This window comes from Abramis brama (assembly GCF_963993115.1).
Source record: "Abramis brama genome assembly, chromosome: 8".
Classification (NCBI taxonomy): Eukaryota; Metazoa; Chordata; class Actinopteri; order Cypriniformes; family Leuciscidae; genus Abramis; species Abramis brama.
The window spans coordinates 27906357-27933842 of NC_139970.1; positions in this window are offsets into that span (position 1 = coordinate 27906357).

Genomic DNA, 27486 nt, shown 5'->3' on the forward strand with positions numbered 1-27486 from the left:
AATAGCCTTTTTTAATGTTAGTTAATAAAAAGGGAAACAAGTCGGCACACCACGGCTCCAAAAATGTGAAAAATTTAATGATAGACTCGCACCTTTTTTTTTTTTAAATCAATTTCCTTGTTGAGCACCCAATTTGAGCAACATATTGCTTTGCTGTGGATGTGCGTGCTTTCGATCTGATTTTAATGTCAGTTAATAAAATATTTGTGTTCATGTTAGTTCACAGTGCATTAACTAATGTTAACAGATACAGCTTTGGATCTTAAAAAATGTCTTACAAAATGTTGAGCTTAACTCAAATGTTGAGCTTAAATGGTGAACCTTTTGTTTTTGTATTCAGGCTATTAAAGTATATAAAAATTTGAATTCAGATTTATCGGCCAATATATCGGTTATCGGCTTTCAAATGTAAAGAATTATCGGTTATCGGTATCGACCAAAATTTTCATATCGGTGCATCCCTAAAGTATTGCAGGAAACTCTATTTTAGTGAGGTGTTTCATCTGCATTGTGCAATAACCAATGGAACGCAATGTTGTTTGCAACCCTACTACTGAACAATGGATCACATTGAGGCATAGCCAGCTTTTATCTTGTCATGCCTAGTTAGGACCCTTTAAGTCAAGTCAGTTCACTCGCTGCCGGCCATTGTGGTAACATGGTGACAAGCTGCTTTTTTTCTGCTTACTTGAATGAGGTTCTATAGTACATGTTATATTATTATATATGACGTGTTGTGATTTATCCCCTTTGTGTCATGTTCAGAGCATTTGGTCATCCTGCCATAGATTCAGTGCAAATGTCAATTTTTTACTTGTTTCACACTCAATGTGAGACACATGCACACATGAATACATATATATGTTCCCTCACTTTCCTCATTCCACCTGCCATTGCAGCCCTCGATATTTTGACAGAGAGAGATTGAATGGTTTGAAGTGAATTAAAGGAAAACTGACAGAAGAATGGATGAGTGGAAAGTGTAAGAGAGAGATAGCTGATATATGTTACTATATATATCTGTGCAGACCCAGAGAGAAAAGGACACAAAGACATACATGCACATAAACCTCAGAGCTGAATGGAAGACAGACATGTGACAGTTGAATGAAGCTAAAGAGAAAGAATGATAAAAGAAAGAACAGAGGGAGGTGAAAGAGAAAGAATGTTCCGCTCATACTCTGATGGTGATTTATGGGTGCTTCTGCCTTCAGGGGAAATAGTTTGAAAATTATTAAATGGTGGCAATTAAAGTCATAAAAATTGAGGAAAGAAAAGTGGTGGTGGAGATGAACTTGACGTCTGTCTGGTCTACAAGATTTAATAGTGTCTGTCTTTGTTTGTTTTCTTTCCCTCTGTTTCATTTCATCTCGCATTTTTAGTTTTATAGACTTTTACTTTGATTACAAAAGTATATGTCTGTTCTCTCATATTCAGTCGTAGCTTCTGAAAAGGCGGATAGTGGCTGTTTTGTGCTGCTTTATTAGCAGACTGTGATCGCTTTGGGCATTTTGGCATCTGTGAAAATGTTGTGGGATTTGTTCAATCAGTTTAATGCAAGTCAGAGTTTTGACTCCTTCAATAAAAAGCCTGTAAAATGCTGAAATACAATGGATATTGATTGAAGTCCTGGATATATAGACTTTGAAATCATGTGCGCACACACACAATCTGAGAAATCACAGCATTAATTAGCGAATGTTGCTGGTTATTCTCAGTAATGATGATAACCAGTCACTGCCCATCACACCTGATGTGGGTCAGGCCCTATTTATACTTGATATTAAGGTTCACCTAAAAATTTAAATGGTGTGCTTCTCATTTACTCACCCAAATGTTATTCCAAGGCTGTGTGACTTTTGTTCTTCTGTGGAACACAAAAGGAGATGTTTTAAAGAATGTTCACTATGTTCTTTTCCATACAGTGAAAGTGAAGGGGACCTTATTCCAATTCTTCTTAAGCCATATGATAGCTTTCTCATGAGAAAATTAATTTACAGGGTTGATTTCCTATGAATTCATATGATTTGATTGGTATAAAACGTAGGACTTTGAATGTCTGCCTCTTAAACCTAACTCTCATTCAGGTGTAAGCAGATCATACAAAAACATACAAATGACATTATACAAATTCATACGAACTGTCCACCAATTCGCCAAGAAAAACATAACTTGTTATGAATTTCCAGGAGAGTATGTTGTGAGGAGCAGACCAAAAATCCTCCATAGCTACCAAACCTCATGAAACCTGAACGAGTTATTCATTCTAGTTGAATTTGTAGTAAGTATAACATTTAGCATCTTATGTAAACCTGTGTATATTAGGGATGCAACGATACCATTTTTTCAGAACAGAACCGATCCGATCCGATACCAAAAATTCTGAGTATCGGCCGATACCGATCCGTACCGATACCAGCGCAGTTTTTTTTTAATCAAGTAGAATTTCTATAACTCTGTGTTGAACTGATAATAAGAACTGAAAAAAAGAAAAACAACAACAAAAAATATATGATCATAATCTGACATAAATGCTATTATAAACTAGATTAGTGGATAATTCAGCATTAAAATTTAGTCTAGAAAAATCACGAGTGCACAATAATTGTATAAAATTTGAACATTTTTGTGAAAAAATTTTTTTAGTGGGGAACAAATTAGAGACAATAAGTGTAACACTAAATCTGGTAAAACTTTACACATTGCTCTTTGTATTGTTGTAAAATACATTCATGAAAAACAACAACAAAAATCAAAAATATAAATTATTTTATAGCCTACAATAAAATTGAGACATTTTTTTAATAAACAGCTGTTTAATGAGGTAGCAACATAATAGATAGGACAGAACAAGAACGGCTATTGATAATGTTTCATTGCGTCACTGTATTATGATATGAAAGGCTCCAATACAGTGTGGCACAAAGCGCTTATGCGCATCCCGAGCGCAGAATGATGCGCTTGAAGCAACACGAGTCACAGCGCGCAGCGCGTCGAGTCCGCATTGAAAAGTTTAAAGCCTGTTTTATACTTCTGCGTCGAACTCACGCCGTAGCTACGTCGTAGGCTGTGTGTAGCGCGCGTACCCTACGGCGTACCCTGACGTGCACCTCTCCAAAAATGTAACAACGCGTCACTTCTACGCGGACGCAAAGCGCTGTGATTGGTCTGCCAGAACCCCTCCCTCGGGGTTTCACATGCTCCCTAGGTCGGCGTCAACGCGGACAACGACGCAGAAGTATAAATTAAAACCAGCACATTGCCTACGGCGTATAGGCTCCGGCGTAGGTCCTACGCAGAAGTATAATGAGGCCTTAAAGTACAAAGAAAATACATATTGATGCGTAGTGTATTATACAGTATCTATCTATGCAATAGTCCATTCAGCATTTTCTTTTAACAGTTTTAAATTTCAGTTACTGTGCGCGTGAAGAACAAATAGTACCTGACTTTACTCCAGTGTTGTGATCTAACAGACACCCTTAGAAAGTAACATGATTAAGGTACAGCAATAAAGTCCAGCAAGATAAAGTTGTTTTATGCGAAACCATAGATTTATCTACAGATCAAGTATAATAATAGTAACATTGAATCATCTTGGAGAGAGTTTCATCGTGTTAACTGTCGTAACCGAACGCGACGCGCTGTTTGAGTGCTGAATGGAGAATGATTGACAGCCGCAGCTGAGGGAAACGTTTACGTGATCTTGAATTTAACGACTTAAATATTAATTTATATCTCACATTATACTATATAATGGCTTCAGAACACTTATAATATTGTGCACGAAAACTTATGGTGCTTTATAATGTTTGTGTGTCTTTTGTGGGGCTTAACAATAACACTGAATAGTATAGGCCTACGCACAATATCGGATTTGGATCGGCCTTGTCTGACCGATACCCGATCCGCCAAAAATGGCAGTATCGGAGCCGATACCGATACTGAGTATCGGATCGGTGCATCCCTAGTGTATATGATGACAGAGTTACATTTTTGGGTGATTTTATCCCTTTAACATCTGCCTTAGGGTGATCAGATCACAAGTGGTCAGCGGAGACCGAATGATTTATGCTCTGTTCATGCCAAATGCATGTCAGTCTGTGTTGAAAAATCAAACTGTTGCTCTCAAATATACTGTTGATTTCGCCACAAATGTGACATTTCAAGCTTTTTTATGTTTTGGTTTTAAAGAGGAAGCACATATCAGGCAAACCGGTGATATTCCAGAGATAGTCTTGTGTATGTATAAATATGGAGCTTTTCTAAGAGTTTGATTGGACGGTTGTTTTCTTTTAGAGCCGTGCACAGCTGGAAAAGTTTAAAACTCATGTCTTGGTGGAATTATTACATGTTTCACAAGTAATTCGATGTTGACCAGGATGCATCAGGACAGATTAGAGTTTATACTTGGCCAACGTGATTTATTTTCGACTACATCTGAAAGTGAACGTGGTATAAGTGCTCTGTTTACACCTGCTGCCCACTTTTGATCAGATCACTTGGGATGGATGTCAATAGTAGATGTAAACAAGGCCTAAGTGGAGTGAGAGAGAAACTGAGGTTTTTGCATCTGACAGATGTTTTCATGTGCCCTGATCCATAATCCAATCTTCTCTTTAGTACCTCTTCCTCACGAATCTTTGTCTCGGCTCATCTCTCAGAATCGCATCCACACATGGCCGATCCCAATCATTATCCTATCACATCCATCCACCGCCCTCTGTGTCAGTGGCAATACAATCAGAGCCATATGGTAGCCACATTTGCTAGACCCCGCACTTCCTGATCGCTTCCTTTCGGGAGGCGGCGCTGGGCAGACATGCGGGAAGATGTAATCAGACGTTTGGCAGAATCTGCAGCAATCAGGCACGCCATCAGACACTTTTTGGTCTTCGGCCACCGGGGCTTAAGGGTATCTGTGGGGTGTGTGTGCGGGTAACATCAAAGTTCCTGGATAAGAGAAAGAGTTGGAGAGAGAGGAGATTACATGGATTAGGACGGAGGGGGAAAGAGTAATGTAATTAAACACTTGTCGAGATTTTATTCCACCCCGTAGACATGTGAGAGACTCTGTAGGGGCTGATATGCTGATTATAACTCACGCTGCTCCAAATTTGTTGACAGAATACTGTGTGTTGGGCATTTGCCCTGGGAGTGACTCTTAATGCAGTCATATTAGAAAGAAAGATGGAGTATTATAGGAGCATAAATGTGGCGAGACAATGAAATTGCATTCCTTCTGAGTTGCGCGCACACTTTCCATCTTTCAGCACCCTCTGTAATGTTAATGGCTGCCCGTCTGTTGGACGCTACCTTTGTGTTCCAGCTCAAGCGAGGATATGATGTCATCAGGGCTTTTGTGTGTCTAATCCAGTGCAAACATTAGATGTCTGGAGTGCTGATATATGTGTGTACATGGTACAGAACCTCAGGTATGCACATTTCTCACATACAGTGCCGCTCATTGATCAGCTCCAAAGAGCCATATTATAGATTTTGTGTATTTGCAAGGCATCTCTGTATTGAAAGTTGTCTTATTATTTACTGTATCTTCTCCTCCTTAACATACAGACTGCATTCAAATATTATTTGGCAAATTTTACTAATTTTATTTATAGGTGGATCTCAGACTAGGGCTGGGCGATATATCGCATGACATTGTTACGTCCGCGATAATTAATGCGATATGGCTCAGCTTGTCAGTTAACTACGGCTCTGTGTTGTAAATGCCGCTCCATCTGAAAGCAGGTGATGGCGATTTACTATTAATCAAGGAACCGGCTTTACTGACGAGATGCGCCTAACAATGTCATGCGATATATCGCCCAGCCCTATCTCAGACCCTGGGCTGGGTAAAAATATATAGTACCATTCAAAAATGTGGGGTCGGTAAGATTTTAGTTTAGTTTACATTTATTTTTCTGATTATGTTCTTTGTTTGAACAATCTCAATATCGATACTTAAAACCTCAAGATCAGTCTTTTACATATTTGTACAATAATTCCCATCCTACAGATGCCACTGCATTCTGATGAACTAACTTACTCAGCCGCATAATTTGGACCCTATTGTTAATTTATTTTTTAATTAATGTGAGTTTGCAGTCTGTATTGAGTATTATGCTAAACAATTTGTGTAACCCCATTTACAAACAATAGACTCATATGAGCCAGTTCTTTATAGTGAATTAAAAGCCTACAAATGCAACCAGTGTACTGTAAGTCTAATTGTTGAACTGAATGAGTCTTTTGAGTCAGAATTTACAGTATGTGCACTATTGAGTGAGCTTGAGCTGTGAACTTGACCTAACCGCTCAACACAAACTCTCTTCTGCATGTGTACCTGGAGGACACATTATTCTACACATTCACACCACTAGCTCTCTTCTCAATCCTTTCATGCTGTTGTATCCTTATCTGCTGTTATTTCATGCCCGCAGTGTTGCCTCAGGTGAGACAGGCCTCGGGTAAAAGACAGTAAGCATCTTGAGTCCACATCCACACAGTATATTATGTGCCAAAGATGCCTGAAAGAGATACACACCATCCCATTTAGATGTTTTCCTGGTAGGAAAAGAAGTTTATTTCTGGTAGTACAAGACTTCCTCTAAATTGCAATCTACGGCTTAATTTAATTGTGGCACAATACTTTTAATGGACAGTGCTTTTAATCACGCCATGGCCTCTTCACAAAGCTTTAAAACACTCTGTCGATTGATGGCCTACTGTCATTTTCTTTTAATGGACACCCTGTTCTTAATGCTGCTGTCACTTCCACGTTAACATGTGCACTCTTGTTTTACAGCCTCGAACAAGTTAGTGGCCTGCTTGATGTTTGGTTTTCTTGCTTATCCAATCGGTTGTGTGGTAAATATTAGAATGACACTGCCAATGTTGTTACAATGGAAAAATGTGTTTGGCTTTAAATGAAACATGTTTGTTCATGTTTTAATGTGTTTACAGCTCACAATCAATTCCTGTTTGATGAAAAGTGCACAAACTTGCAGACAAAATACACCCATAATTGGAGCGTTTCATATTTACAGAGCCTTTTTTCTTTTATGAGCATAAATTGCCTTTGTGATACATAAACACGTCTGCGAACATAAACACTGATAGTATAAATGACTCGGCTGCCATTGCAAATGACAAAGCAGTGCAAACAGACTGTTATTGTCTACAATAAAAATAATCACTACATACTTTGCCTCGACAATAAAATGCATCTTTGTTTCCAAATAGACCATTTTTGTGGCACTACTGAAGCAGTGGTAGTATGTTTGGCGAGAGCGTCCCCTGTAAAAATTGTAACTGCTAAAAATAATGAATTAATAAATAATGCATGAAGAGTAAACAGTGATCCACCTGAGGCTTGTTGTTTAAATGTAAATACTGGGTTGCGAGAGGCGTGGTGGGTTCAATTACCTTTTAAATCCACCCACTTTAATCACTGTAATGTCTTGTTTGATTTACCGTATTGTTTGGAGGCTGTTTGGGAAAGTTTTGTAACAGATGGCTGCATTAACACACAAGATGGATCTAAGATTAATGTTGAAACTTGTTGCACCTAGACAGATTTTCTTATCATTCCATTCCATTCCATTTAACTCTCTCAATGCACTCGCTTGTCAACGCTGATGCTGGTTTAAAATTCTCTCAAATAAATCTTTCAAATTCTTCCTTGTTCTGTAATTGTTTCTTTTAATTGGCAATTGGAGTAAACACAAATATGTATTTAAAAAATCTGACATCAAGCTGAAAACTGTTGCCTACTTTGTCATAGACAATTGATGTTGATCATAATGGAAGTTACGCAGTTTTACGTCACTATGACTGTGTGTGGTGTAAATACAATGTCATTTTAGGTTCATTTCAATTGACAAACAATGTCAACTTGACAGCCTAGACATCAATGGTCAATGTTGTATGTCTTTAGGGTGTTTTACGATGGCTTCAGTTGTGGTTCATCTAATCATTCTTAGAATGTATTACTGTTCGAGTCTTTCATCGTTTACTCAAGTGTTACATAAAGTGAAGAATTGTGATGGTAGACTAACTTATCCTTCATTGGTTAGAAATAATCTTATCTTTTGATTTGCACCCAATAAATCCCACATGAAAAAGAAAACAATCATTTGTAAACTATTTACTTCACTAGATCACCATAAAAGCTAGGAAAATGCTAACTTAAATGTCACATTTAGTATGATTTAATACATTTTCAATTTTAACCAAGCATATGAATGCAACCAAGCACTAACAAAAAGATATGAATAAAATATAATTGGATTTAATTTTTTGGACTGTGCTGCAGGTATTTCCCAGAGTGTTATGTAGTACTTAAATAGGATGTGGTGTTATTTTGAACCTTTGCCATTGTTGGAAAGCACTTGGTATTCGCTGTTGGCAAATGCCCCAGCAGCCAAAACAATTACGAATTACCATTCTAAAAGTGCCATAATTATATATATATATATATATATATATATATATATATATATATATATACACTGTAAAAAAATTCTAACCCTCCCAAATCAAAAATTTCAAGTGACCGATAACATTTAAATTTTTCAATTGGCCCAAGTGAAATTCTGTAAATTATAAAATTAAATTTACAGATTTTCACTTGGGCCAATTGAAATTTACAGAATTTCACTTGGGCCAATTGAAAAATTTAGATGTTATCGGTCACTTGAAATTTTTGATTTGGGAGGGTTAGAAAGTTTTTACAGTGTATGTATATATATATATATATATATATCTATATATATATATATATATATATATATCAAAATTTTTCTATAGATACCTGAGGCAAAATTCAGATGCAAAACGGTTGCACCATCAAAGATGAAGTGCAATCAAACTAGAATGTGGCAAGACAAAACATGGATACCACGGCTTTCTCCTCAGACTCTTGTAGACTGTTAACACTCCTTTGAGGCTCAAAACACGTTGGGTGGAGTAACTCTACATAAGTTGGAATACTGTCATTTTAGCACTTGTTGCAGTACCACTAGCAGCCCACAGGTTGTACCAATTACATAGTGTAGTGGTTCTCAACTGGTTTAGCCATGGGACACATTTTCCCATGGTTGTTAAGCGCCAACCCAAATTGTTTGATTTTGAACCAACGGTTAACACACACACAAAAGTAACATCCCACTTTACTTAACATATAGATAAATTGTAAGACTATCGCTATACTCATTACACTGATGAATAATAAAACGTCCCAGAGTAGTTAGTGCAATAAAGTTAGTAATTTGGTATAGAGACACCAAAGTCATAAGAAATATAGAAGTGGTGGTATTTTAGGTTAAGATTACGGAATCAGGTTACAGTTGCCATGGGTAAATGCACAATACTAACATGAATGCCAATAAAACATATGGACACTGATCCTGATAGATAGAATGAACATCATACCTGCATGCAAATCCTTCCCAGCTAACAAACAACGTACCACTTGCGTAATTTTGAACTGCTTTTAATTTGAGCGCCGTGTTTTTAGAACTTTGTGTCATGCACGAGACGCTGCAAAGGATGAGTGCAATGGTCAAACACATCTGACAAGTATGTTTACATAAAAAAAAAAAATTAAAAAAAAAAATTGAATTTTAGTGAAGTGGAATGGAAAAATGCTTTCTATCGAACAGTCTTTGCAGAAGAGTCAAAAGAGTTCAACCTTCTCACCTGGTTGAGAAACAGTTTTAGAATTTTCACCCCCCATGTATAAATATCTTTTATGTTCTACGGAAGAAATAAAGAAAGAATGTCAGGTTTGGAACGACGTGAGGGTGAGTAAATGATCACAGAGTTTTATCATTTGTGGATAAACTAAAACAGAACAGATCTTAAAAAGTTACATGCAAAAGGGGAGAGTTTGGTAGAGGGTTTTTGATAATTGCTTCAGTTTTTATGGCTGCAAAGCTGTACGTGCAATATTATGCCACAAAAAAATAGCAATTATACCATTTTGTCACAGCTGCTCATCTGCAAAATTAGCTTACTGGAAATCCTTGCTATTTTCATTGCAGCTGAGCTACAGTAACTGAAAAATGTAGTTACGTTAGAAGTGTCTTTTAGTATACTTCCCCAAACTGCTGCATTTATTCTGCTACCTTGATATTATAAGAGAGTAGTCCCTGGAGTCATTGGAAAGCAGAGAGTCAGAGAGGGAGAAAAAAATCTTGACAGAAAACACTGACATCATTACAGCATGCACAAAATTTGAAAGCTATAAGGAGCTTGTCAAAAATAATCTGATAACATGAAAACAATTTCAGAGCTGAGAAACGGAATCGACATTGTTTGTGACCCTCTAACGGGTTTCAACAAGAAATAATGTTAAATGCTTCAACCCGAACACTGGCCTGCAGTGACAACACAATGAGGAGATAAACACTTCCTGGGGTACCATCACTGAGAGACGTAGATTTGGTGTAGTATCCGGTGTGTGTGATGCATACTCTATGATGTTACAAATTTCTGTCTGCACCGTGAAGATTAAATGAAGCCTCTTAAGTGTATATCCCACTGTTATTGTATCAAATTTCTGAAAAATTCCCAGCAAGCATTTCACACGGTCCACTGAGTGACAGCATAAAGTACTGCGGGGGGAATACCTGCTGTAAGGCAATACTCTACCACGACCGCTTGACTGCTTTTACACTGTGTATCACAGGACAAGATTGAAAATGCAGTGAAATGAAATGGAATACTGGTATATTGCGTACTGCACAGTATACTACCTAGTTTTTTTTACATGTATTATGTAAAAATAATATGCAACGGTAACCGTAGTATGCATGTTAATTCAGCAGTTGTCCTCAGGTTATCATTTAGGAAATAAAGACTTTACTTTAGTTTTTTTTTTTTTTTGCATGGGGAGGCTAGCAGCAATACATCAGGTACACTTGACACATCAGTTCCTTCAAATGGAAACTGTGAATGCTTATGTGTAATTTGTAAACATATACAAAAGGTAAAAACGTGTTCCCAAGAGCATCAGCAAAACTATATGAAATTAATCATTTGAATTTTTTTGTGCTATTTTAATTTGGTTATTAATGCTTGTATAATTTCTTGCTAGAACATATAATATAAATGTATCTACTAAGTAAAAATTAAAAATTAAGAATCATAAAAATATCAATGGGACCACATGGCTCATTAGTACAATTATTTTAAGTGGTGACAGATGTCTCCATTTCAAATCTCTGAGAAATGTTGTCTTTTTAATAGACAGAGAAAAAAAATGTATGTCAACTATAAACAACTATGCAATTTTGTGAAAAAGTCAAGAAAAAGATTGTACAGGTTTTACTACTACTGGTTCATTCGTCACATTGAAATGGATGTTTTCGCCCATTGCATTTCAGTATACGGTGTTCCTCAGAGTGTGCTTTGTTGTATACTGCACATTTTAGCATATATATATAATTTTTCTTTTTTTTCTTTTCTTTTTTTTTTCTTTACATGCAGAAAAATTGCATACAAGGCATTCATACTGCGTACATAAGAAATAGTACGAATAGTTTGGTAAAATGCTTTTCCTAAGATAGCTACTGTCTTTCTCTCCCACATGGTTCCTCAAGTATATGACCTCCCAGCGCAACTGAAGAACTTCTCAGCTTGAAGGACGCGGGCAGAGACCGAGAGCCAGGTAATCTCGGTTTTCCTCAGTGACAGCTCAGGTGAGACACAGAGCCACTCTTGTCTCTGATCTCCTGAAGAGCGGAGCATGCAGTGCTTTTTCTCTAATGCACACACCTTCGTGTCCGCAGTATCAAAGCTTCTGAGAGCGAATGAGCTTTGAATTATCTTTTCCTGTGCCCTAGGAAACTACTGTTTATGCAGCTGTGTCAAAGGCACAATCAGGGCTGGGTTGAGTTTTAAGCCTTAAGCCTTAGATTTAAGATTTAAGCTTTTCCTCTAGGGCCGCCTTGACTGTGACACTGGCAGTTGAATGGTCGTGTACCAACAGGGCCTGAAGGTAAATATTGAATGGTTGTCATTGTTGGGTTGGGTTGGCGGATGGTGCATTTGGCGGACAGCCCAGAAGCGCATTGAAACCGAGTCCCGTATGAGAGAGACTGATCACTTAATCAGAGTATAAAGCTGAAATGGTAGAAAACACAGCATGGAAAGGTTGAGAGGTGAGACAGAGGAATCTAATTCCATTTCCCACTGTCTCATAATGACTTGAGTTTATTAGGTGAAGAAACATTGGACTGGTTTATTCATGAGACTGAAGCTCAGCTAAAGCATTTGGATTTAGTTTGATCATTGTGCCTTTTGTTATACCTGAATGCAAGTGAGAGATATGGCTCTGGAATTTGTTATTTGTAACATTTTGTTGATGGGTTGTTTTCACTCATAGAAAGCAGCAGCGGTAATGTTCTCTTCAGCACACATGATAATTCAGATGTGTGCTCTGATCTGTCTTGTTTTCCATGACTCAATTAGTATTATGTCAAAAATAGCATCTTGGGGACTACATTTATTTTTCCAAACCTGTATGACACATTTTCTTATGGAACACATATACGAAGATAGTTTGAAGAATGCAGGTAACCAAACAGTTTTGGTTTCCATTGACATCAATTGTATGGACAAACAAATAAAAAATTTAGAACTTTGTTTTGACAAATAATTTCAGTTTTACCATAAATACCAGACAAGACATTTTCCACTACAGACCTGATTTCCAGATAAATACATTACATAGAAACAGAGAAAGATCTTAAGTTAAATTATCCATGTGCAGCCTAATTAATATGCATGAATATTAATATGCCGTAATTATTTTGGGATGACAACCAGCATGTCTGTTTATCGACTGTTCCCACTTTTTAAAACGTGACTCATGTCATAATAGGCTAAAAGTTTTGATTTGTGAATGAATGTCCAGTAGTGGATGGATTTGTGAATTTTATTATGAAGAGTTTTTCAAGAGTTAAGATGACTGTGAGAACAGTAATCAGCAAATTCTACCGTAACAGTAATGGTCACTCCTCGTATAACACTCAATTGAAGAAGCTTTTCCAGGAAGAGCTGTCATCTGGGCGAATACCACCCTCAGTGTTCAGAGGCTATCATTTGACTGTCTTCATTTGTTTAACCAAAGCCCTGATTACGTGTGTGTTTGTTGGGTTTGATAAGCAGTAATGCAGCTTAGCACTTGTTTCCTCTTAAAGAGTGTTTGCTTTTTTATTTATTTAATGAGGGTTGGCGGGTTAGCAATATTCTAAAATTATAAAAAGCAAACAATTACAGTGGAAGAATCATCCGATTTGTCTCTCAGACGTTTAGATAAGTCTAAAGGAACTTAAATGGTCTGCAGTTGACTGGTTTTAGGTGGTTTGACCATTTGATTGCACAAACAGAAATTTGTCTAAAAAAAAGTCATCCCTAACTGTAGAGGACAGGCCACTGACGGCCCAACCAATCACCCCAGCTCCGTATGATTAATTTACTTAGATTTACTGAGAGGATGAAATCTGCCTCAAGCTCAAGGCCTCTTCACGCCAAGAAAGAAACAAAAAGCACTCTGCTCATTCTCATGCTCTAATGCAAGTACAACCCATATGACAATTTGGATTTCACTCATGTTAATGGTGTTGTAGGACTTGCTAACTTTTTCTAGAGGTAAAACCACATCTTTTTTGGCTGTTAGGGTTAGATATGATTTCTCTGCATATCTGTCAGCCAATAGGGATATATTATGCATGCTATTCCATAAATGTTTTAGCACCTTTAACAACAAAAATGAAACTTATTTGACAGAAAAAGACTTCCTAAAACAAAACAGCCAACAACTTACCAGAAAATTATCATTTTCACGATGCTATTTAATGCAAAATTCAAACCACCTGATACAAATTTAATTTGCTGTAGTTAATTTTTTTTATAATAATATAATATATAATGTAATGTAATCAGTGTAATATAATATTTGGTAGGGCTGCACAATATATCGAAATAAAAATCGATTCCGCAATATGCGATTGTCAAAACGTGTAGGGTGCGATTAAACTAAGCAGTTACATGTGCTACCAGTTTCAGAGTGAAGCGCGTCATTTACACGCGTGTAATTCATGATATAGTTTTCAAAGTAGCAGAATGGCTTGGTTCATTTACTGTGACTCAAGCCATTCTGAGATGCTGTGAGCCACATACGTGTAAATAAACATACAGTGCCTTCACTCTGAAACTGGCAGCACATTTATTTATTTGCTGGCAACCCATCAAAATAAAAGCTTGATGGTATACCATTTGAAAATGAAGAAAATAAGATGTAAATATTAGGGTACGTTTACATGACAACGATGTACTAAATACGGAAATGATTTTCCTTTGCGTTTTCCGCAAGACGACAGCAATGTCAAAATGGATCCACGAAAATGCTGTATTATGAATGCCAGGCCAGTAGTTCTTCACTTTGTAAAGAAACACTTCACGCCTATAGACTGAACACATAATACTTATATGCATGATGTCAATTCGCATTAACGGAGACGATAATGGTATCGTTCTTAAAAACTTGCACTTTGAAAACCGTTTTCAAAAGTTTGCATTTTTTTAGGCCCCCAAAACGCATGCAAATTTTGTTTTGTAAATGACCCCTTAGTATTGTAAAAAAAAAAAAATATATGTTTAATATAATATAAATTATTACAATATATTTTCAAATTTGTTCAATTTATTTTAATAATGAAAATAAAGCCATAATTCATAAAATCATAAAAATCTAAATACTTATTGTAATAAATTCAATCTTTATATATTATATGCATTATTATTTTATATTATACTGAATTGGTCAAAAACAGTATGAATGTATCTTATGAAAATAAAATTATACAGAAAAAAAAGGTTCATTTTATGGTTTGAGTTTGCTCTTAGTAAACCCAAGTATGATGAACACCCAAATGTTTCAAGTTTTTCCCAAATTCTTTCAACTTTACTTTTCAACGATTTCTCATTTAAAAATGTCTTTAATTTCATTCGCAGATGCACTCACTAACAAAATCACCCCAATCATTCTACAATTATTAATTCTTTCCAAATAGAGCTATTCAAGTCAGCTGGCTTTTTTTCCACAATTACAATACATATTTGCAGATAAACAAAATATCACAATGTGTTTTTTTGTTTTTTTTTCCAATATCATGCAGCCTGAATATTTTTTTTATATTTATTAATGTTTCATAAGATATACACTACCCTTTTTTCCAGCAAGGAATCATTAAACTGATCAAAAGTCATGTATAATGTTACAAAAATATTTCAGTTTCAATTTAATGTTGTTCTGTAGAACTTTTTCCCCTAGTTTCACAGACAAGGCTTAAGTCTAGTCCCAGACTAAAATGCATGTTTGAGCTGTTTTAACTGAAAGTAACTTGCACTGACATATCTTAAAATATGTCAGTGCCATAGTTTTGTCTCAAGATGCACAGCAGTAATGTTTTTTTCTAAGGCATGTTTATAAAAGATACTTAAATGTCCTAATTGAACTAAGGCCTAATCCTGGCTTAATCTAAGCCCTGTCTGTGAAACTAGGCCTTTATTTATCTAAGAATGCTGAAAAGGCCAGTATCACGGTTTTCACAAAAATATTAAGAAGCACAACTGTTTTCAACATTGATAAATGTTTCTTGAGCAGCAAATCAGCATATTAGAATGATTTCTGAAGGATCATGTGACACTGAAGATATTTCTGGCTTGTTTGGTACCATTATGGATCTTGTAAGTTTCCTTGATACCAGATCCAGACACGTCACTGAAAAGATGGATGAACAAAACATTTTTAAGTACTTTTCTGAAGGTTGTCTTGTTTATAGGGAATATTGAGTCTTGGTGTGAATATTCCTTTCCCTCACATATTTGAACAAATACACAATACCTTTTTGAAACTAAAGATAAGAGAGGCTGACAGTTAAAGCAGGGTTTCTGGCTAAACCCTAAATGCACTGCAGTATCTGCTTCCACAACACTGGTTAAAAAGTAATGCCTTTAGACATGGTGCCATATTTACACCATGGATTTGTTCCTTGGAGTTCTTCTTACATTCATTGAGTACCATGTACACGCATATGGTTATCCTTTAGCATACACAAAATAAAAGGGTATTACCATCTGACACAATCACTGTACTATGACACCACCATAGTGTCTTCTGTAAGGGAGAAATCACACACAGAATTGTTGGCATACTTTTCTCTTTGTGTAGGCCGCTGTGTAACAAATCCATTGCAGCAAGTCAGCCGAGCAGAGAAAAGACATTTGTCAGAAATGAGATGGCCAGACACAAAGCGAAGGAGAGCGGAAATGTTTTTCTGATAAGCACGCCTCCAGGAGCACTCCGCTGGCCCTCGGTGATTAGAGACGCGCTGGAGTACGTCCAGGACACGTCAGGCTGACCTTGACACGTGCTTCATCATGCTGTATGCGTGCACTCCAGTGGGGCTGAGAGCTCAGGAGTGGATGACACAACAGGCTGTGTAATCACAAATTACACCTCATCCCCCCGAATACGGAGTTACCACCGACCGCCTTCTCCACGTTTGAAATATCCGCTCCCATTCGGCATTCATGCGACTCGCATAACGTTTATTCATCCACCAAATGCTGCATATTCCGTTCTATACAGTGCATGCCAAGCCTGCGTGTCTCAATCTGTGGTATGAGCTCTACAACATGCTATCTAGACAAAGCATGCTTGAGAATCCTAATGCTCTATTGATTGACTCAGGCCTAAGGCTTTGAATCATATAGGCCTGCCAAAGGTTATCATAATCAATACGCAATAACCGTAATAGCGCTCTCAGGCCGACTACAAAAGAATAAAAGAACAATCATGCAAATTTGCTCGACCAGGGGTTATGGGCCGATGATATCAGTTGTTACAAGGACAGGGTCCCAGCGTTCCTCTAGCTAGTTGAGCTCCCAAGTTTGGCTGCCATGGTAACCTTGACAAAAAGTGCCGGTTTGCAGAAGTGGGAAAGGAAGTGTCTATTTTTACCCACAGGATAGAGAGGGACACATAGCTGATTTTGAGGATGAGAGATGTCGATGAATATGTTTAGCACATTTTTAGAGGTTTGTCTCTGTTTTGAGGGAATGGAACTGCGTATGTGTGTGTGTGTCAAGGTGGGAAATAAAGGTTTCTCTCATTGTGGTGTTATAGAAGTGTGACTGTTACACCTTTCCTGAAAGCTGTAAATTGGTTTTTACACTAAACGTCTTGCCTTAATTGAACAGAGTGTGCTGATACGACTCTTCAGAAGACGTGTTTAACACACATTTGAATGGATGACACTCCTATAAACTGAATGGCTGGACCTTAGGAGAGACTGGAACATTGCTCTGTTGACATACTCTCATTTTCATAAACACACCTGTAGAGGCCTTGGACATAACTGGAGTCAATTCTGGTTTGACTGGTGTTGTCTAAGGTCAACCATCTGTCTGTCTGTCTTTTAAATTTATGGTAAAAAAAACTGGCAACTACCAGAAATTCACCGTAAAAAATACTGTGACAATGTTTCCAGTTTTACAGGATGTCTGTATATTTTACAACTTAAAACTATTAAGCGATATAATGTTAATATACATACTTTAACTAACAAAATCTGCCTTTTTACCTTAAGATGTAGTGATAACCACCACAATAATACAGGTGGCACACCTTCATCATAAGTGGCCTGTTTATAAAACATTGACTATACTCGTACTGTATGTAGACGGTGCACAGGGTCATACACATGACACTAAAATAATACAATAGACATTAACTAAATAACATAAAATGTTACACAAAATGTTCATTACTATTAAGAACACAAATGTTTATTACTATTAAGAAATACAATTATTTATAAAAATGTAATCATACGTGATTCTTGAAATGTCCTTTTACTGTTGTTTTTTACTGTAAATTATATGGTTATTCATACTTTTTACTTGCAAAAAGTACAGTAAAATTACATGCACTGCTGTTAAACATTCACATTTTTTCACCGTATATGGTAAGGTACTGTAACTTAGTTAACAATTAATGTTTTTACTGTAGCATTTTTACAATATTTTTTCTGTAAAAAATTACTAAAAATGTTTACAGTAAAACAAAAACAAAAAAAACAAACACTTTACAACAGTGGTCCTCAACCTTTTTCACTCCAAGGCCCCCCTTTGTCCAAGACAATGTTATGTTATTTTTATATATAATGTCAGTTTATTGTTGTAAATATTATTTTTGTAGCATTTTAATAAGATTATTTTAATAAAACTAAATTTTACTCCTTTTAAAGACTCCCTGGTACACTAGTATACAATAAAACCTCATTTGTTAACGTTAGTTAATGCGTTAGCTTACAAGAACTAACAATGAACAAAGTTTTATTTTGTTTTACAGAATTTAGAATTCTTCATTATTATTATTAATTAATAAAAATACAATTGTTCAAGTTAATTCACGGTACATAAATGTAAACTGATGCAACTTTAAATGTTTAAAATGTTTAAGTAAATGTTGAAATTAACCTTAACAAAGATTAATAAATGCTGTAGAAGTGTTGTTGATTGGTAGCTCAAGTTAAGTAATGTAATGTTAACAAATGAAATCTAATCGTAAAGTGTTACCAAAAAAAGGTATTATAGCCACTAAAACGGAAATTGACTTTGCGTCATGCTGGTAGTTTCTGATACAGAGATGCTATCATAGCATCTTGTCTCTTTTGTTGTTGTGCTTGTTTTTGACAAATGCACATGAGCTCTTTCTGAGCTCTTATAAAGGGGTAATGTGTTTTTTCAATGTCTTTATGTAATGAGTGGAGTCCAATGGGAGAACTACTGAGAACATTGATTCTTGGTTGTAGACCACAGATCAGAGTAACTATCATACAACACTTGAAGAGGCTCGGGGGGACAAATTAATTGTGCCCACTGATAATGCCGTTTATTTGGACATGCAGACTGTGTTGACTCAATTTTAGGGTTGTATGCAGATCAATGATACTAATAATACAAATTATGATAATAATAATAATAATAATACTAAATAATTGCACTTTATTAATTGCACTTTATTGACTCCTCAAATGAATATAGAATATCTAAATATCTAAAGATCTAAATTAAGTGTTTTTTTTTTTGTTTTTTTTGTTTTTTTAGATATTTATGTTACATAGCTGCTTAGTGAATTCATGGGAGAAAGAGAGACATATTTTCAACCTAAAAAAAAAAAAAATTCCATAATTGATTTTTGGTTCAGATGATGTGAGAACCGATAGTAAAGACTGTTTATGTTCTGTTCTGATTGGACTCAGAAGTGTTTAATTTTGTGCAGTTCAAGAATGTCATAAAATGAGGTCTGACTTTCCTCATATTTGGACACCCAGAGCGAGAGTCGGGGTTCCTTCTGAAGACATCTGATGAAGCACAATTACCACAGACATCTGTCTATATTTAGGATTCAACAACTAGTGTGTGAGTGTGTTCAGTCTGCTCCTGTTTTACAGTGAAAGTAAATGAGGTTGTTAAATGTTTCCCCTTTGACCTCTATAAGATGTTTATAAGGTGAGAGTTCACATTTGGAGTTCATTGAAGCATTGACAGGAAGTCACGTCTCCCTGAGGATTGCGGTTTGGAGTTCAGTATTGAGGTTTAATGGTTTTAGAAGGAAGTTGGAAGAAAAAAAAAGTGTGTGATAATGTATGCAAATTTCTGACTATCGTCATCAATACAGAAACGTGATGAATCACACATCATTTATGTATGTTGCCCTGCATTCCAAGCGAACGGTCCTTGAGTCTTCTACATGTTAAGACAGACAGTTTTGTGTGTGTGTTTAAGCCCGAGGGTTTTCTAGTTATGCATTAACATTTGAAAGGAAGGTCAAAAGCACATCTGGCAAGAAGTTCATGTACAGAACACACATGAGGAGACCTGTCAGGGTCCTGACCTCTACACATACACACAACACACACGTGCAAGTCAGTATAAATTCTGCATCAATTTTATTCATCAAAGCTCAGTCAGCTATGATGAATACTGCATGATAAAGTACATCTTTGAGTTTTAACACAGACACACAACCTCATTTCTGTCCCTGTATGCTTGAAGTGTTTCCGTGTTAGTTCAGGATCAATGGGGGGAAATGGAAGCAACCAAAAGATGATAGATTAAACATTTGTAGAGTGGAGGAGAGATAAAATAAAATAATATAGAAGAGCCTGAATGGCATCAGAAATGAGAGAGAAGCATACCTTTTTATTATATGCATGTTCTTTATTGTAGTATTGCCATATTTAGTAAAGAAAAAAAACATGTCTAAAATTTCACATCCTTTATGCATGGTTAAAATACTGCATCATTACTGCTTTTTTCCCTTTTTTTGTTTTATTTTATTGTTTTCATTCATTCATTCATTCAATTTTATTACATATTTATTCCATTGCATTTTTTCCATTTTTTTTAAACTTATTTTGCACTGATTTGGCATTACTCATGTACAGTTTATATCTTGCCAGTAACGCATAGTAAATTGAGAGTGCGAGAGAGCATGTGTCTTTGAGAGAGCGAGAGAGAGAGCATTGAATTCTTCAGCTTTAAGCATATTGTCATTTTTCAGCACATGCAGTCATGCACAATGACACAGAGTGTGTGTGTGTGAGAGAGAGAGCTGGTACTGCTCTCATATTGTCAAGGCCAGAGAGTTGCTTTATGAGGCATCTAATCTATCAAAGATTCCTGACCACAGCTTTCAGCCCAACCAGCCTCTGATCTCAAGTGTTTTTCATTCAACAACTTTTGCTCTTTTAGATGATAAAACTCCCACTCTCACTGCAGCTAAGAATGTGTGCTCTCTGAAAGAGCCACGCAGTCCATTACAGAGCCACTCGTTCACCATTATGTGACTGAATTCCTTGAGCGCTAACGCGTGTGTTGTCATTAATGCTTAACAGTGATATGAGCATCCACACACTCCCGCTTGTGCCTTGTTCATCGCTTTATCATCTTCTATTTTTTATAGTGCCGTCACATTTTGTTGGCAAATTACCAATGTAAATTCAAGTAGGCTAATGCTAAATTATTTCTTTCTAATCCTGTGGCCTTCAAACTAGTTCTGTTAATATTTTTGAATATCAAAGAATTGCAATTTTTGAGCAGTCTTAAGTGCAGTATTGTCGCTGAAATCACATTAAGTGAATTTCCACCGTCAGTCTATCAGTGCGCTCACTAGCGTCCTGTTAAATGAACTGAGCTAACCTCAACGGAGAACTCGGCAAATGCTGGCATAGCAAAGTTCAAGTGCTGTCGCATGTGACAGCGGCATTAGCGATGTACTGTCAGGACCCAAAAGCACTTCACTTGAAATCCGTGAATATAATATATCTGGGCCTGGTCCATTAGAGCTGTAATGTCTCTCTCTCTCTGTGTGTGTGTGTGTGTGTTCACACACTGTTAGCTTGGCAGACGCTTTGAAAAAGTGTCCACTCTTGACTTCACGTCATGCTGGTAGTTTCTGATACAGAGATGCTATCGTAGCATTTCGTCTCTCTTTTGTTGTTGTGCTTGTTTTTGACAAATGAATGTAAGCGTGTAGGCGTCTAGCCTGGGCTGTGACGTCACCTTAATTAGCGGGTGTATTTGTTGCCTGGACAGTGTCTCATTAAATGAACAGGTTTACCTCTCTATGGAAATTAAACATCTCCCACAGCCAATTCATGTTCATTTAAATATTCTGCTGACTAACAGAATATGGCTGTGGTTTTATTGAACACATTTGTTCTTCTGAACTGCTATCAGATGATCTATAGAGATCAATTCATTGTTGTCTTGAGCGCTGTCATCTTTATTTTTTTGACTCCTACAGTATGAAAAATCATTTGTGAGATATTTTGAGATTTAAGCTCAGCCTGAGGCAGTCAAGGACCTCTAGAGGTTTCACCAAAGTCCCTTTTAAAGACCCCATTAACTTGCTTGACAAGTGCAGTTTTCTTTTCTGTTAGAATTCCGATTGAAACAGGACATTTTGGTGGGACATGACGAACTATGCTGTGCTACTTGCTAGTTGGTTTCAGCTAGTGTTATGTATTAGGACATTCTTATCTAGAGAGCGTCTGATTGGACAAAAAACTAGAGCTTGGTATTGACAAATTTCACAATTTGATTCAATTTCGATTCACAAGCTTGCGATTTGATTCCGATTCAATTAGATTAATTCAAAACGGTACACTAACTTTTACATGCTTGCTCTCATAAAAACTTTATGTATCTATTCAAACGTGCATTCATTATTGGAGAACAGTAAAAAAATATAATGAATATGTAAGCTGGTGCATATTTTTAGCAAAATGATCCTTTCTAGAGTTAATTTTTCTTGCTGACTATATCGAGTTTATGGACATTGATGGCTTTTCTGAGGTATTTATATTTATAAATGTGACATTACATCACATCATTTACAAGCTGTTTTATTGACGTCTTTCCGCGGTTGAAACACGCATTGAACGTTTACATGATATGGATTTTGATAAATTGTACTATATCTTTTAACATACCTTCTGATGTTCATTCATGTTTATTTCGTGCTGTAACTAGTAGTAAAGTGGAAGAGATGATCAGTTTACATGCTGCTCCGCACTGCTGCTTCACTTGATCTGAGGCAGCTACAGCGATCCATCACACAACATTAAAGAGCGCCAAAACAGTATTGTTTGAATTTCAGAATAAAATGGATAGAATTTGAAATCTGAGACTTGATTTCATATCAACAGTAACAAAGCTTATTGCAATTTATTGTATGGGAGGCACGCTACAATGTTCAGTTTTTAAAGAAATTAATACATTTATTCCACAAGGATGCATTAAATGGATCAAAAGCGACAAAAACATTTATGATGTTATGCAATATGTGTATATATATGTATATGTATGTGTGTGTGTGTGTGTGTGTGTGTCTGTGTGTGTGTGTGTCTGTGTGTGTGTGTGTCCTTCCACCTAATTGCACATGTTCGTTCTACAGCAATAACACAATGTTTTGCCTTTACCAACAAGAATGGAAGAACTTCTTTGCTTCTCCCATTTAGTTTTCCACAAGTGTCACCTCCCCCTATACTCTCTCAATTCTTATATTAATCTATAATTCAGCTGACAAACAAACACATGTGTATTTACGTTCTGTCCACATGGATGACCTGAATTACTTTGATGCGTGACTGAACAGACTATTGCGCGGAGTCTCTTCAGAGAGATAGTGAAGAACACTGGTAAATTATTGAGAGTAGAAATACAGAGCAGTCCCTCCTGCATAATGAAACAAAAATAAATGAGGAAAATGGGACAGGCCTTGTAACTGGAGACTGTGCTTGTGTGTGTTTGTTGATGCAGTCAGGTCATGATGCATCTACTTCAGCCACATTAAATGTCAGATTTTTACTGAGTGTCTACAATAGTTAAATACACATCACAAGCCATTCATTTTCTAAGACAGTGCGGACTTTACACAGAACACTGGCCTTTGCAAAAAATGACCTTCACAGGCCTTTCACACATGTGCTTGAGTGTCAGTCGGAGATATGTAGAACCTATCATGTTTGCACATCTGATTAGAATATGATCAGAACCATAAAGAAATCTCATATTTCATTGTCATTCAGAAACTGCCGATCCTTAGATGTTCTTTTATGCTAATCAGTGTCTACTGTCAACGGTACACACATTTCCAGGCCCTTTGAGCCTTCTCGGCAAAAAAAATGCCCTAAATTATTTATGAATTTCCTGAAAATTTAAATAATAAAGTGAGATGTCGTGGCCTTTCTGAATCCCTCCGTCTTTAATAAGCTCTGTGGCGTATGACACGGAGTACCACAGAATAACTTTACAAGATTAAAGGCACTGGGTTTCCATATGAAGTGGATTACTGTAATCTGAATTTATTGAGTTTTCTCTATACTGGCTGATGTGGAAAGTCTTTTAAGATTTTGTAATGACATAAAAAAAAAAAGTAAGTGGTTTGAATTACAGTTTTAATTTGACTTAAATGAATAACTAATTGGGTTTTAGGTCAGAATCAGGGCAGTATCAACAAATCGTTTCAATTGCAGTTTTTCTGCTCTGGCACATTTAGAGTAAAAATAAGAGTAATTTAAAGGTAGTGTAGGCAATTTTTTTATAAACACTTTTGTTATACTGGTTGAAGTGCACATCATATCCTGATAGCAATCAATAATAGATGTGGTCTTGGTATAATTTTTGTGTATTTTTTTTTTACACATCTTCTGTGGAAGTCTCAGGACCAAAAAATGTCCATCCATTCATTGCATTCGGTCCGCAAACAAACAGCAGCCGCTTTTTAATGTTTCTCCTGGACCAAAACACCCAGCCTATGCTGAGTTTACACCATGTCATAACCGTAATTACAACCAGTGACGTGCTACCCGGAGCTGTTCACGTCCTCTGACATGGATTTGTGCGTTTCTATTTTAGCGCTATCCATGCCAAAATGAAACTGCAGCAGTCAGGTGGTACAAGTAAGAGCTCTGTAAGTTGTTTACATTCATTTTTTATTTTCTTTGAGACAGGAGGTAATTTACGCCATCTCTCGTCTCATGACGCTTTGAAGACTCTGATGTGTGCATTTATGTGTTCTGGAGGAGACTTCGGAGAGTGCTGTAAAGGGACGGTGGGTTTATGCTTTCAAAGCTAGCTTGCTATTGCTAGTTTCTCCTAAATTGCCTACCCTAACTTTTAAATATATTATTATTTTTACTTCATGTTTTGGATTATATTGGTACAAACTGATCACTGAAGATAAATCTAACAAAATAATGACAAAAAAATAGATAAATCTAACAAAATAATGAATAAAAAATACCATGGTGTTATCATGTATTAATTTCAAATTATTTTATATATATATATATATATATATATATATATATATATATATATATATATATGTATATGTATATGTATATATATATATATATATATATATATATATATATGTATATGTATATGTATATATATATATATATATATATATATATATATATATATATATATATGTGTATATGTATATATATATATATATATATATATATATATATATATATATGTATACATATATATATATATATATATATATATATGTATATATATATATATATATATATATATATATATATATATATATATATATATGTATGTACAGTGAGGAAAATAAGTATTTGAACACCCTGCTATTTTGCAAGTTCTCCCACTTAGAAATCATGGAGGGGTCTGAAATTGTCATCGTAGGTGCATGTCCACTGTGAGAGACATAATCTAAAAAAAACAAATCCAGAAATCACAATGTATGATTTTTTAACTATTTATTTGTATGATACAGCTGCAAATAAGTATTTGAACACCTGAGAAAATCAATGTTAATATTTGGTACAGTAGCCTTTGTTTGCAATTACAGAGGTCAAACGTTTCCTGTAGTTTTTCACCAGGTTTGCACACACTGCAGGAGGGATTTTGGCCCACTCCTCCACACAGATCTTCTCTAGATCAGTCAGGTTTCTGGGCTGTCGCTGAGAAACACGGAGTTTGAGCTCCCTCCAAAGATTCTCTATTGGGTTTAGGTCTGGAGACTGGCTAGGCCACGCCAGAACCTTGATATGCTTCTTACAGAGCCACTCCTTGGTTATCCTGGCTGTGTGCTTCGGGTCATTGTCATGTTGGAAGACCCAGCCTCGACCCATCTTTAATGCTCTAACTGAGGGAAGGAGGTTGTTCCCCAAAATCTCGCAATACATGGCCCCGGTCATCCTCTCCTTAATACAATGCAGTCGCCCTGTCCCATGTGCAGAAAAACACCCCCAAAGCATGATGCTACCACCCCCATGCTTCACAGTAGGGATGGTGTTCTTGGGATGGTACTCATCATTCTTATTCCTCCAAACACGTTTAGTGGAATTATGACCAAAAAGTTCTATTTTGGTCTCATCTGACCACATGACTTTCTCCCATGACTCCTCTGGATCATCCAAATGGTCATTGGCAAACTTAAGACGGGCCTTGACATGTGCTGGTTTAAGCAGGGGAACCTTCCGTGCCATGCATGATTTCAAACCATGACGTCTTAGGCCCTGTTTACACGAGAACGCTCGCGGGTGAAAACGTAAAAATATTTTATCAGATGTGCCTTTCGTTTAGACGGCGACGGCGTTTTCGGAGCTTAAAAACGCAAAAAAGTGAAACCACCCTCCAGAGTGGAAATCTTAAAAACGCTCCACCGTCGCATTTCCGTCTAAATGGTAAAAACGCAAAAGTTTGCTAGACAGTGAAGGCACCGATCAGTGCTTCACATTGCCACCTAGCCGCCTGGAGTGCATACTACATTGAATTTCACACACTTTTGCGTCACCATATGCACGCAGATTTCCCCCGATAACGCTCGTCTAAACGCAGAATAAAAAGTGATCACTTTTGCGTTTTCTCTTCAGATCGTTTCCGTGTAAACGTAGCCTTAGTGTATTACCAACAGTAACCTTGGAAACGGTGGTCCCAGCTCTTTTCAGGTCATTGACCAGCTCCTCCCGTGTAGTTCTGGGCTGATTTCTCACCTTTCTTAGGATCATTGAGACCCCACAAGGTGAGATCTTGCATGAAGCCCCAGTCCGAGGGAGATTGACAGTCATGTTTAGCTTCTTCCATTTTCTAATGATTGCTCCAACAGTGGACCTTTTTCTACCAAGCTGCTTGGCAATTTCCCCGTAGCCCTTTCCAGCCTTGTGGAGGTGTACAATTTTGTCTCTAGTGTCTTTGGACAGCTCTTTGGTCTTGGCCATGTTAGTAGTTGGATTCTTACTGATTGTATGGGGTGGACAGGTGTCTTTATGCAGCTAACGACCTCAAACAGGTGCATCTAATTTAGGATAATAAATGGAGTGGAGGTGGACATTTTAAAGGCAGACTAACAGGTCTTTGAGGGTCAGAATTCTAGCTGATAGACAGGTGTTCAAATACTTATTTGCAGCTGTATCATACAAATAAATAGTTAAAAAATCATACATTGTGATTTCTGGATTATTTTTTTTAGATTATGTCTCTCACAGTGGACATGCACCTACGATGACAATTTCAGACCCCTCCATGATTTCCAAGTGGGAGAACTTGCAAAATAGCAGGGTGTTCAAATACTTATTTTCCTCACTGTATATATATATATATATGTATGTATGTATGTATGTGTATATATATGTATGTGTGTATATATATATATATATATATATATATATATATATATATATATATATATATATATAATTATTTTATTTTTTTACACCATAGTAATGTTTTGTTTTTGGACATGTACTATGCTGCCCTACAAAACAAAAAGGCAGTAACTGCATTTTTGGTGAAAAATGAGTTATTCTCATGACATTCAAGGCATCCTTTGTTATGTGACAAAACATACAT